Raw genomic sequence first — 13,682 nt, forward strand, 5'->3', positions numbered from 1 at the left:
TTCAGTTTCCGAAACATTTTAGAGAACATAAACTACTGAATATGGGATGAGAGTGAATGCTTAAAACTTATCTTTATGAAAGAATATTGGAGACTTTTGGGGAAATTGCAATAGGATTAAAATTCATCTTTGGGGAAAAGAATCCAAGAAAACAAACAAACTGGGAGATATAAGGCAAAGCAATGGTCAGAGTGTCTTCACAAGGGCTATTCAGAGTTCAAAGTACATATACAGGAAGGAGTGGCAGGAAAGGAATCCAAGGACTCTTAAGTCTGCATAGGTCAAAAAGGGAAAAGGGAAAAAAAACAGGACTTACATAGCTACCAAAGAGGGAAAAGAAATACAAATATTAAAAGAGGCTGTACCAGTGAAAGAAAGAGGAAAGACAATGAAATTTAAGGTGGAACAATAAAACAAGATACCCGTGCATTTTATTTAACATTAAAAAAACCCCAACTTATAATAATTTAGACCCAGTGCCTCCAAAACCACCCCCAACTGTTTGGAACAAGTCCAGAAAAGGATCACGTTAAGACACATAATGTACTTCTGAAGCACTGAAGAATCAAGAGTAATCAAGAGGCCTATCTTTGGTGTAAGGAGCAGGAAATTTAGGGTGTGGTTCATGCTCTGTCTTGGGCAATAAAGGCTCCAATATGTTTGAGCCAATCCCTCTAGGTTTTTCATGATACACAAAGTAAAACAGGAAATTACCTGTGCTGGTTTTGGCTGGGGTAAAGCTAATTTTCTTCACAGTAGCTAGTATGGGTCTGTGTTTTGGATTTGTACTGAAAACAGTGTTATTAATACAGGTATGTTTTCATCATTGCCGAGCACTGCTTACACAGTCAAGACCTGTTTTGCTACTAACACCACCCCACCAATGAGTAGTCTGAGGGTGCACAGGAACTGACAGGTAGAAAAGTGGATGTTCTGAGTTATGGCATTTTTCTTCTCAAGTAACTACTACGCATGAGGGAGCCCTGCTCTTCTGGAAATGGCTGAACACCTGCCTGCCCAGGAAGTGGTGAATTAATTCCCTGTTTTGCTTTGCCTGTGTGCACAGCTTTTGTTTTACCTATTAAACTGTCTTTATCTCAAACCAGGATTTTTCTAGTTCTCTCCCTGACTCAGTGGTGGGGGAATGAGAGAGCAGCTGTTTGCTGATTGGGGTCAAACCACAACACCAAGTCACCACTATGCGTGGTGGAGCCCTGCTTTCCTGGGGATGGCTAAACATCTGCCTGCCCATGGGAAGTGCTGAATGAACTCTTTGTTTTGCTTTGCTTGCATGTGAAACTTTTGCTTTACCTATTTAACTGTCTTTATTTCTACACGTGAGTTTTCCCTTTTACTCTTCCAGTTCTTGTCCCCATCCTACCAGAAGGGTGTGTGAGTGAGCAGCTATGTGAAGCTTAGACACTCAGCTGGGGTTAAACCACGCATAAACTCTGCATCTTAATGTTGGCTTCTGGAATAACATCAGACACATCATGTCCACAGATACCTACTTTTCTCCTGGGGGTATAAAAAGCAGCCTAATTTAGATTTAGACACTGAATTTGTGTATGCTTCAAGTCATATGAGACAAATCGCACTCTTGCATTCCTAATATTAGGAAATCTAGGCAGATGAATTAATGCATGTAAGTGATTTGCAAAGTTGATTTCAAAATAAAAGAAAATTCAAAAATTCAGATGACAATTTTTTAAACTCTGCTTTTTGTGAACAGTAGAAACGACATATCATCTTTATAGTACGAGTATTTGTATTAGGTCCGGACAGTATACTCTGTTATTCTAACATATGCTGAGTTTTAGTCCAGTGCTACTCTCTCAAAGATCCATGGTAAGTATTGAATATAAGATTTCCTCATACCAAAAAATACAAGTACACCTTGATAAACACAAGTGTGAGATCCTACCCTCTTTGTAGTTGATGCCAAAATTCCCATGAATTTCAGTATGACTAAGATTTCACCAGAAAAGTGCATAGAATAATATAGGCCTCTTTAAAAGAGCAAACTGAAGTACAAGAACAGTATTAACAAAGATGAATGTTAGGTTCACCATTGGGAAAATATACAGGAGTCAGTTTTAATAACCTCTGAAATAATATCTTACTAGAAATACCTAATATTGTCTGGTTAAGCCAATAAAAAACAGAAAAAACAGAAACATCGGTAGAAAAATTTGATATTGGCAAGGAAAGTAAATAAAAGACCTAGGAGGTATCGTCAATGTCTAATCTCTTTAATCAAAGGGGATGAAATGGAAAAATGTAATCCCAATTGCTTTCAGAAGTTTTGTATTGTATGTGTTAAGGAGATGTGAGCAATCGAAAAGGTGCATTTGCAGAAGTATTTTATAGTCAGAAGAAAATAAATTATTCAACACCTTTAGTGGCACAGTGGGAACATGAGGGAGCCATCAAAATGAATGAAAATGTAGTGCATATTCATTGAAAGATTTAACTGCTGCTAACATACCATCACCCTAGTGGGCCCTCCAAAATGGAGCACACTGAATGCCTATGGGCCACAAGCTGCATGAAAAAATCTGCAGGAGACTTGTGTCTCAGGTTGACTGAGACTGTAACGTATGCATGTATGTCATATTTTTTAATGATGCCACACAAAATTGCTTTATCTTCCTTGCAATCATTCTCTTCTAATGAAAAGGACAGTATAATCCATCTGCCAGCAACAGGAAAACTGTTATCAATGAATTTTTGAAAATCCAGTCTAGAATTAACAGTTTTAATTTCATGTACTTTGCTCAATTTGAAATGATCTTGTTAGAATATTCTGCATTACTCAGTACAATAACAACAAATCCAAGCTTTGTAAAATAATGGTTTTTAAAGAAAATACTATTTTGTTGGATAAATTATAATAGAAACCATATAGCATCCACCGTGCAACTAAGGTAATCCCTGCATGATGAACACTGTTCACTAGTGAAAGCAATATAAAATTAGCCATCTCACTCTACATGCAGAAAAATAATGGAAGTCCACATCTACATTCCTGTCTTGATAAACTACTACTGTGGCAATTGGATAGTTCATTAGTAATGTGAGCCCATGAGAAACAGAGAAAAATTATTATGAACTACCATTATGAGAATATATATATACTTTTATATCTATGCTTCCCATTACAAATAAAACATTCACTTCTTTCCTAATACACAGAAAATGCCTTTTTATGTCTCTGTTCTTTATTTTTGTAGTGACAGCAACTCTAGAAGAATATTTAAGACAGTAGTTGTCTCAGTGTTACAGCACTGTGAGTGAAAGAAAAGACCACTTGAAAGTCTGCAAAGAAAACTAATGATAGTGTCTTCCCACTCATCCATATACACTGAACTTCTTTACTGTCAGGTAAGACCTTAACTTCTACAGATGTGACACCTACAACTGCCACTGATGTCAGTCACTGAGAGAAGAAACATAAAGACAAGAATGTCAAAACTGCAATACGTTCATAATTAATAAACAGCAGTATGAAGTAACACCTAGGAAACGTCAAGTTAGAAGAAAATCACAAAACATGATCTGTGCTGTGTATTAAATGAGGCAGAGAATCCCAAGAAAAAAAAGGGTACATAATCATATGACTAAATGTTGTAGCATAATGAGAGTGCTAATATTGCCTAGAAAATAAAGCTTGTAACTTCTGTAGGCTTAGTTTTTATTCCTTGCAAATTTCACCACTGGAGTTTCTTTCGTGGGTTTTTCTTGCTGGGGTATTTTTGATTGTTTGCAGGTGGTGGGTTGGGGGGCTTTTTTGTTGGTGGCTTGGGACGTTGTTTTTTCCTTTTTTTTTTTTTGTTGGTTTGGTTTGGTTTGGTTTGGTGTATGTGGTTTTTGTCATTGTTCTTTTAATTTTATTTTAAATGTGAGTTTTTGGACTAGTGTAACTGCTCTTGGAGGTCCACAGCACATGATTTCACTGGCAGTGACCCTGCAGAACAATGTATTCTGCAGTGAAGTTATTCTCAGAGACTAGGAGAGAAGATGTTCTCATGTAGGCAGTATGCAATTATACATTGCTATCAAGTGACAGCTGATCCAGCAGCCAGCATGTTGCAACACAAGTCAATATTGTTTCTAATACAGAGAGGATAAACCTCTCTACAAAACAGAGGTTAAATATAGCAAAAATATTCAAGGGAATAATCAATTTCTCTTTTCGCAGGTGTAAAGAAGAGGTTTATGACCACAGCTGTATAGTAATTTGCTCTAATATTATCCTAGATTATATTAGTTGCTCCAGTATGTGTCTCTGATATAGAACTAACTTAGAGAGATAGCTCTTTTCTGTCTTATACCTACATATTGTTCTCACAGCAATTCAACATATTTATATGAAACACCAGTTTATCACCAGTGCTCTCCTAATCCAAGGGTACAAACAAACATACAGACAGGAGTTGAATTACAATAACTTACACTTGCCATAATAAAAATCTCCATCATGAAACTGTCATAGTGCTTAAAGTCATCTACCTCCAAATTAGTCATCCTGGTTTCCTTTATATCTACTGGAGAACACTTGCCTCATGTCTTTCATCTTAACCTGTAGCAGCCCATCTGAAATACTGCACAAGTGCCTGCTTCTCTCCATTCACCTTATTTCATTAATCAGAATCATAAGTTTCTAAAGATAAATTCTCCCTTTCCTGTGTAGCTACAAATAAGGATAAGTGTCTAAGAGATTATTTATGCTATTGAAATTGCATAAAAAATGGGGGGGGCAGGAAGACAAGAAGGTAGGCAAATTCTTTGCAGCATGCAGATTTTTAAACATTCTTTTAACCCTTTAGCCTTTCTCTGATTCATTCATCCCTACTTACCTTAGCGGCTGTTCTTGAATAGAACATGCTGTCACAGTCCATCTGCCTTAGCATAGTCCTCATTTCTTTCTTATGTGTGCAAGCATTTAAATTTCATTTGTGGGCATAACACTGTGTGAATCTAGTATTTGGATAAATTTTTGTTAAAGGGTTCTCACACCTGTAGGTAGGGGGCAATTTGCAGTAGGATTGGAATCATCTGTCATCCATTCAAACCATAATAAGCCCATTATTTTTCCCCACTGTGCATATCCAATACATATTATGTGACCTATTCAGACTCCCAATACTGATTCACCTTTATGCCACACAACCTCTTGATTAATCTTGGCTGGGTTATATCACAGACGTTTCCTCAGGGAAAATAATTCTTATCTGATGCTGTAGTTGTCCTGAGGACTAGAACTGGTCTATGGGCTACAATATCCCTTAGGCTATCAATTGGATGGCTTTGCTGTACATTACCCACAAAGAGCATGGTACTAATGAGCATACAAAAATAATGCTAAATTAAGTATCATAACAAAATAATGTCCACAAAATCCACTTTCAAAGGATTTTATTTAAGGTTATGCTTGAGCAGCTCCTGCAAATCTCAACATCACTCAAAAATCCAGTTACCAGTGGTGCAAGATTTGCGTTCTGAGTGTGCACGTATAAAGACAATTTCTTTTTTTTTGTTGTTTAGTTTTGTGAGATATAATATTGTCTGACTTTGAAACCTGTGTATGATCACATTTCCTCTCATAAGCTGGCACAAACCTTTAAGACAGACTTACACAGTACCTGTGGCAGTTGCAAAACTGATCAGGCTGCTAAGCAAAATTATGGGGAAGAATAATTTTGGCAGTTATGTTTGTAATTTGATTGATGAAATCAAGTTACCATGTGCAGTGGGTTTACCCTGGTTGAATGCCAGGTACCCACCAAAGCTGCTTTATCACTCCCCTGCACAACTGGATAGGAGAGAGAAAATATAATGAAGGGTTCATTAGTTGAGATAGGGACCAAGGGACATCACTCAACAATCACCATCACTGGCAAAACATACTCAGCTTAGGGATATTCACCAAATTTATTGCTAACAAAATCAGAGCAGGATAATGACATATAAAATAAATCTTAAAAACACCTTCCCCTTACAATTCCATCCTTCTCAGGCTCTACATCCTCCCTGCCAGCAGCACAAGGAGACAGCAAGTGATGGATTATAGTCAGTTCATCGCACATTGTTACTCTCACTGTTCAGGGAGAAGAGTCCGTCCCACATGAGACAGTCCTCCATGAAATTCTCCAATGTGAATCCATCATCCCACAGGTAACAGTGCTCCACAAAGTGCTGCATCATGGGTCACTCTTCCATGGGGTGTAGTGGCGAATATGAGTTACTCTACAGAAGGTAAATAAGTTTCTTCCTGTCCCTCAGGCACAAACTGCTCCAAGGTCCCACACGGTGCCACAAGTCTTGCCAGAAAACCTGCTCCAGCATGGGCTCCTCTCTCCATGGGTCTGCAGGTCCCTTCCAGGAGCCTGCTCCCATATGTACTTACCACAGGTTCACAGCTCTCTTTTTGGGCATTCACCTGCTCTGGCATGGGTCTCCTCCACAGGTTGCAGGTGGATCTCTGTATCCCCGTGGTCCTACATGGGCTGTAGGGGGACAGCCTGATTCACCATGGTCTTCCCCATGGGCTGCAGGAGAACCTCAGGGGAACCTCTGGCACCTGGAACAATACCTAGCCCTCCTTCTTCACTGACCTTGGTGCCTGCTGAGTTGTTCCTCTCACATATGTTCACTTGGATCTTCTCTGGCTGCAATTATATCTGCTCAATAACCTTTTTTTTCCTTTTTAAATATGTTATCACTGAGGTATTACCATCATTTCTGATTGGCACAGCCTTGGCCAGTGATGGGTCCATCTTGGAACTGCCTAGCATTGACTTTGATGGACATGGAGAAAGCTTTAGGAGCTTTTCTAACAAAAAAACTCTGCTAACCAAAACTTGACCATGCAAACCCAATACACCATAACACCATCATCAATTATAAGAATTTTCTGAATGGCTTTAGGAAAGGTGGCATTAAGACTAATATAAAAAAAAAATACCAGAGAAAGTAGTTGTGGTGTACACTGGAAAGCCAGGAAACAAGCAAAGTGTTTTAATGATTCTGTTTCCAGTGAGCTGCTGTAAGGTATATTTAAAATGAAGCAGCCTAGGGGGAAAAAGAATATGAATTGGAAAGCATTTGTTGGTTAATAATGAAGGTCATAATGTTAAAGCTAGACAGGAATGTAGATAAAGCTTTTTCCTATCAGAAAATATTTTGTGGGATTGTAACATTTCTGATCAAATTATTGTTAAGGAATTCTCTCAGATTTAAACAAAAGTTACTTCCATTCAAATTCTTATTCATATTTAAATTCTTATTTATATTTAAATTCTTATTTATAAAAAAACATTAACTGCTTTTTCTGGAGAGAGACCAACAGACTCAGTACATGGGAGAGTACAAATACCCCTTCACCTCACTTAACTTGAATCGTTAACATGAATAGTTACCTATGCCCTCCCAACTCATTTTATCAGAAGCCAAATTACAGTCTGCTCTGAGACTGCATAAGAGGGTTGATCAATAGAGAACTCATGTACTTTTTCACATCACTTTTTGCATTCAGAACAGAGCCCTCAATCAGACTTTAAAGGAAATTGTGTACTTTGGTCCACTATTTGGACCCAAATTTGGGTTAAATTCAGAGAAACTTTTATGCCATCTCAATTCAGAATTCCCAATCTGCCTGCCTCCTCCAAATTAAACAGAAGTTCATACTATGAGGTTTTGCTTTAGGTTACACAGTCTACCAAACCCAACCCAGGCTGAGATTGCATTTTTCTTCATTTTACTATTCTTTGTCTAACTGCTTAGCTTCAATAAAGGTCTTCCACCCACATCCTCTTCCCTTGGCTTCCTCTGCTTAAATGACATGCAATTCTTCCCTTCAGTCCTTCTGCGTCCTAGCTAATCCCCTGAGCAGATGGCAATGGCGAAGCTGCCACAGCAATACTAGAACTCATCTTTGAAAAGGGAGAGAGGTACTTTTGTGTGTTTTCCATATATAACTTTAAAAGTCTTGTCCATAGTGAAACAGGAAAATAATTTCCCTCCTGCTGTAGTTACTTGTCAGAAGCTGTCTAAGAAAACTGGCTGAGAAAGAGAGAAAGAGGAAGAGGAAGAGGAAGAGGAAGAGGAAGGGGAAGGGGAAGGGGAAGGGGAAGGGGAAGGGGAAGAGGAAGAGAAAGAGGAAGAGAAAGAGAAAGAGAAAGAGAAAGAGAAAGAGAAAGAGAAAGAGAAAGAGAAAGAGAAAGAGAAAGAGAAAGAGAAAGAGAAAGAGAAAGAGAAAGAGAAAGAGAAAGAGAAAGAGAAAGAGAAAGAGAAAGAGAAAGAGAAAGAGAAAGAGAAAGAAAAAGAAAGAGAAAGAAAGAGAAAGAAAGAGAAAGAAAGAGAAAGAAAGAGAATGAGTTCATGGCGAGTGCTGATGTTTGTTAGCCTCTTACAGATTTAAAGAAAGATAACCCTCAGGGAAAATAAAGATTCTGTTTTAAGAAATTTGTCATATAGCATCAACCACTGTCACTGATTTTGGAGAGAGAAGAGTAAGTCGAACCTTCAAAATTAGTCATAGTAATTTTTTAATTAGTCATAGAGTCTGAGACTGTAGCTGAAGATGTTGTTTGAAGGTGCAAGTGTCCCTGATTTTTCCAAGAGTTATTTATCTGTACTGTGTGTTTACACTGATATTTTGACCTTGACCAGCCTTGAGGTTGGCTTTAGCTACGTCTGTCTGCATGCGATGTGCTTTCGCCACCTGCACTACACCAAATCCTTTCTATTACACTGAAACAGACCCTGCTGTGTTGGCAGAGGATCTGCAGTACCAGGAATGGAAAAAATCTTTTAAGTACGCTTGTGAAGATGAAGAAGCTAGACCAAATGCCTTACAAACAGAAGCTTTTACTGTTGTGTAAATATATTACACAAAATGTAATCTTTTGTTCTTTTTTCCCTTAGTCACTGTCTTATTCCCAAAATCCCTTGAGAAAAGCATTATCTCACTAGTTAGGACTGCATGTAGTCATCCTTGAAAAGGTTTCTGTAAGTTTTCTTATTGGCCGTTATGTACTCTTTCCTATTGGTCATTATCCCTGGATTCTTATTGGTAATAGTTATTGGAATCCCCTCTGGGCTTTTATTGCTAGTAGTTTCAATCCCCCAAAACCTTTACATACCCCTACCCATGATTAATAAACTCGTTCCTCTCCTGTGGTCTCTGTGTGTGGCTCTTTTCGGGCACCCTGGGGCCATGTGATGGGGGACAAAGGGAGAGCACCTCCCCTCCAGGTAACAGGTTAGCTCCCGGGACCTGGAGCCACACAACTGTTGCACTAATGCAATTTTTCTTCCTCAAGAAAAGCTGTTGAAGATCTGGTTCTTCTTCTAAGTATGTTTTTCTTTGCAAGAAGCAAAGCAGATAAAAAAGAGGCAGAAGACAGGAACAATGAACTACAGTTGATGGGTAGCAAGCATCTTCATCACTTCCCTCCAGCAAAGAGAGCACAGAATCACAGAATTCAACTCAGAATCACAGAATCACAGAATCACAGACCATTCTGAGTTGGAAGGGACCCACAAGGATCATCGAGTCCAACTCTTAAGTCAATGGCCCACACAGGGGATTGAACCCATGACCTTGGCATTACTGTAGAGCCAATGTCTGCACATGACCATCTCTCTAACTTCTGCTCCATTCCTAAAAGGGAGGTTTGCACTTCTTCCTCCAGATGTATCTGATCAATGATGGTTCAGTCATTCAATGAAAAGTTTTGCATTGTTTCTTAGCTAAAGCTAGAAAAAATACAGTGGAAGAAATAAAAAAACCTCACTCTACAAGACATTCTTGTTCACTTTCATCAGCTTTTCCACTGCAAAAAAAAGCCTACCCATATAAGAGAAGTAATAAATAAAATATTAGTGTGTTGCCAGTTTTTTCCTTCAACATCATCAAAAAGTATTTTATTAAAAAAATTAATTGGAAAATAATTCTTCCCTTCAATTTGACAGTTGAAATTAGATAAACATAATTTCACAAATAAGAGACTTTGTAAGTCAGCATAGTTAAAAGAAATAAATTACCTGAGATAAACTGCAGCTCATTAAACCAGTGGAAATGGCCATTTACTAAAAGATATTACCATGTATTACCATTTGTCAAAGGAGAAAGAGCCTTACTTAACACTCGTTAAAACCTTGCCTAGTATTCACTGAATCATACAAATAAATAGGCTAGCTATATTAACAACCTAAAAGCCTCCAAAACACCTAGAATGAAGAAGTCAGAGAACAGCAACAGTCATCCTACCTGTGGTTCTCATGAAAAAAAAAAACAAAACCAAAAACAAAACAAACCAACAAACCAACCAACCAACCAACCAACCAAAACAAAACAAAACAAAACAAAACTGAAAATAAGAATAATATAGTTCTATGCCTCTGTTCTCTCACTTAATGATACCCTAAATATGTCTGTTTCCCTATTTAGCTATAGCTTATGTTACAAGAAGCAGTGCCTTCAGGCCAGACATCGGTATAAATGCAGAATCATGCAGTCTAGCTATACCTTCTGTTTCTTTCCCAAACCCTCGTATCTGAAAAGCAGACTGAAGAAAAAGAAAACAAACCTCAAATGGCTTATTATTTATTACACCTAACAAAAGCAGTACCATAAAATGTATAAGTTTTTACATGCTGAAATAATGCCAGTGCCTTGGTGTGCTAATTTGTCTAGGAGAGGAAGGACTGACTGCCTTGGTGCCAGCAGAGGGAGCATATAGCATTGCTTTTTGTGGGCTTCAAACCTGCAAGGGGAGCTTTATCCTTTTCTGTTCCGATTTCCCTCCCCAGCCCCCAGTTAAATGTTTTTAAAACTTAACGATCGAATCTTCAGTGCTAAAAGCACCTTTTTAAGCATCACAAATACATCTGTCAGGTAACACAGGTGACAGATTGCTGTAGGATAATTAACTTTTAGCATCTAGAACACCAAGGCAGACACAGGTAGGGAATTTCACCAAGATGAGATGTCAGATATCCCAGGGCATGGTGGCTAAATTGCCGCCCAAAAACATACCTTCAATCATCCTCACTGAGTGGCACAACACATGCTGACACACAGCAGCCAATGCACAAAGGGGAGACTGCTCTGCAAAGGGCATGTTTGTGCACATCCACATGTCCAGTGCATCTGTGCCCAACAGACTGCGGAAGGGGTGCGACCTGGGCGTTGGGAGAATTAATTAGCTAATGAGCCTTATCTTCCTGTCATTACTCAGGTAAAACTTTCAAGTGTCTGAAGCCAAACAACCACAAAACTTTTGAGGAGGAAATGTACGATATCTGTGCTACTTGCACAGCTCACAACAGCAGGGGCTTGTTCGCCCCCTGATTCCAGACTGAATTAAAATGTGTGTTAAGCTCTTACATGCACTAGAAAATCCATACAAAGGACTCCAGAAAACTTACAGACAGAGACAATTAAGGCCTTTTCTTTTCCTCGAGATTCTCATTATCGGATTCTCGCAAAATTGGATCCTACTTTACCATGCCTTCAAAGGGATTCTTGTTAAAGCTAACAGCAGCACTCAGCATCTTGAAGGTTTTATTCCCAAGTAAAAAGCTCATTGCAAAATCTAGCAGACAGACACATCCCTTGGCTCCCTGACTGTCTCTAAAAGACGATGGAACTATAAAGGTTCCAGAATCAGATTTTCATAAACTGAGGCCTAAGGTTGTAGATGATCTTCTCATGCACTGAAATTACATATGTATAGCTGGCTTTTGTACATACAAATGGAGCCTATATGCTAGTGCATAGCTCAAAGGAATCTAAACAGCTATACAAAAACACACATGGACCTCAGCTTTTGTTTTATGATGTGAATTAAGTGAAGGGGGAAGAAGAAGGTGATGGGAAAAAGATCAAATTCAGACCTCATCAAAGTAAAGGGTAGTTTTCTTACAGACTTCAAAAGATTCAGTGCTTCATCTGTTACATTTATGTGCTGCTGAACACGGAGATATATTCAGAAACAGGTTTCAACCTCAATTCATTTGGCAGCTCAACTTCTTCCTGGTTGAATGGTGAAAGCACTGACAAGAATCTCAAAAGAAAATTCTACCATGATCTAAATCAGTAGTCCCCGATTTTTTCTGGCTGTCTGGGCAGCATACCTCCTTTTAAAAGCCAGTGAGAGCCTTATATCCCAGCCTTTATGACTCACATAGCCCAAACTCGAGTGTACATGGAGGTCTCCATTCAGCTGGCATGCAAACTACCACCATGTTTCCCAGAAGCCATGAATTGGTTTGCAATTCATTCTCAAGCTGCTCCTGCAGAAGACTGACGGGAGTAGGTTACAAGCTGGATACTTGAGTTTGCAGGCTGTGCTTGGCCTATACCTTGCAGAATGGATGTTTTTCCTTCAAGTTCACAGTGCTTACACAGATCTGACTAATGATCATTAACTGTCCTTCAACAGCCTCTTATATCTTTCTTTTGGGAAGCTGGGGGTAGGGTGGAACATTCAAAAGGTTCTTGTGGCCAAATTTAACCTTGGTCTATGCAAGTATGGCATTGGTGAGACTACTGGACTTACAAATTGGGTAAAATCCTGGCCACAGTAATCTTGACGGCAAAACTCCTATTGACTTTATCAGAGTCTAGATTTCACAACAAATGTTAAGGGAATGTGACTGCAAGACTGAGGCAAAGGCAAAGTAAAAGCAAGAGCGGTTTCCTCACTGCAATCCAGGGATGAGGCATGGTTCTCCATGGTTTTAAGACTATAAACATAAATATAAATATAAATAAAATTTATTGTGTCTTCAAACCGTTACTGGATTTTGGCCTTTTTTTCCCATTGCCACATATACAAACACCTGTCCATCTGCACTTTCTTCACATTCAATTGCCCAGTTAAGCTTCTCTGTCAGCCATGCTGTCACTCCTCTTTCAGCACATGATGTCAGCTCTCCTGCCATCTTGTTGTCACTCTTTTCAGATGGCAAGATTCACAACCTTAGCTCACAGACCTGTTTGTACATTGGAAGGCAAATATTTGTTACACTTTCTTCTCATCCCTTATTAAAAATTAGCTTAACTACGACAGACACCCTGTCAGGAAAGTACTGACGCTGACTGTCTCTGCCAGCAGTGTTCCAAAATATTGAATTTTGTTTTGCCTATCCAAAGAGAAGAGAAGAACTGAGATGTGAAGGATTTAGCTCTGCCAGGGAGTAAGCAATACATATTCTGTAATCGTTTTTCAAGTGCTTTCCTACATGTAGGTCAGTGAACAGTAGAGGTTTTAGTCATTATTATTGTTTTATTGTGGAATTCTTTTTCTCCACTGATCTAATGGTGGCTAAGCAATCATTTTGCACTACTGGGCAAAGGCAATAGCAAACTTGCTAACTGTGCATTTTTATACTGCTCCCCAGCACAAAACACACACCTCAGAGCACACAGGGTGGCAGGTTCTAAAATGCCACGCAGTTTAACAGCAAAATATTGCTATACACACAGAGTGAGCAGACCTTAGGTTAGTATTAGTTGGTATAATGTGATATATGAGAATGTGTAATTCTTGATCACAGCAAAGGAGAGCCAGAAAACAGGTCCTTAGAGCAAAATCTTTCCAAGATGGGTTTCCGTTGCAGAACATGGATAACCTCTGACATCCATGTGCTAGATTGTCAGAGGATGGAAG

Source organism: Pithys albifrons, chromosome 1, assembly GCF_047495875.1.
Source record: "Pithys albifrons albifrons isolate INPA30051 chromosome 1, PitAlb_v1, whole genome shotgun sequence".
In the NCBI taxonomy this organism is placed as follows: Eukaryota; Metazoa; Chordata; class Aves; order Passeriformes; family Thamnophilidae; genus Pithys; species Pithys albifrons.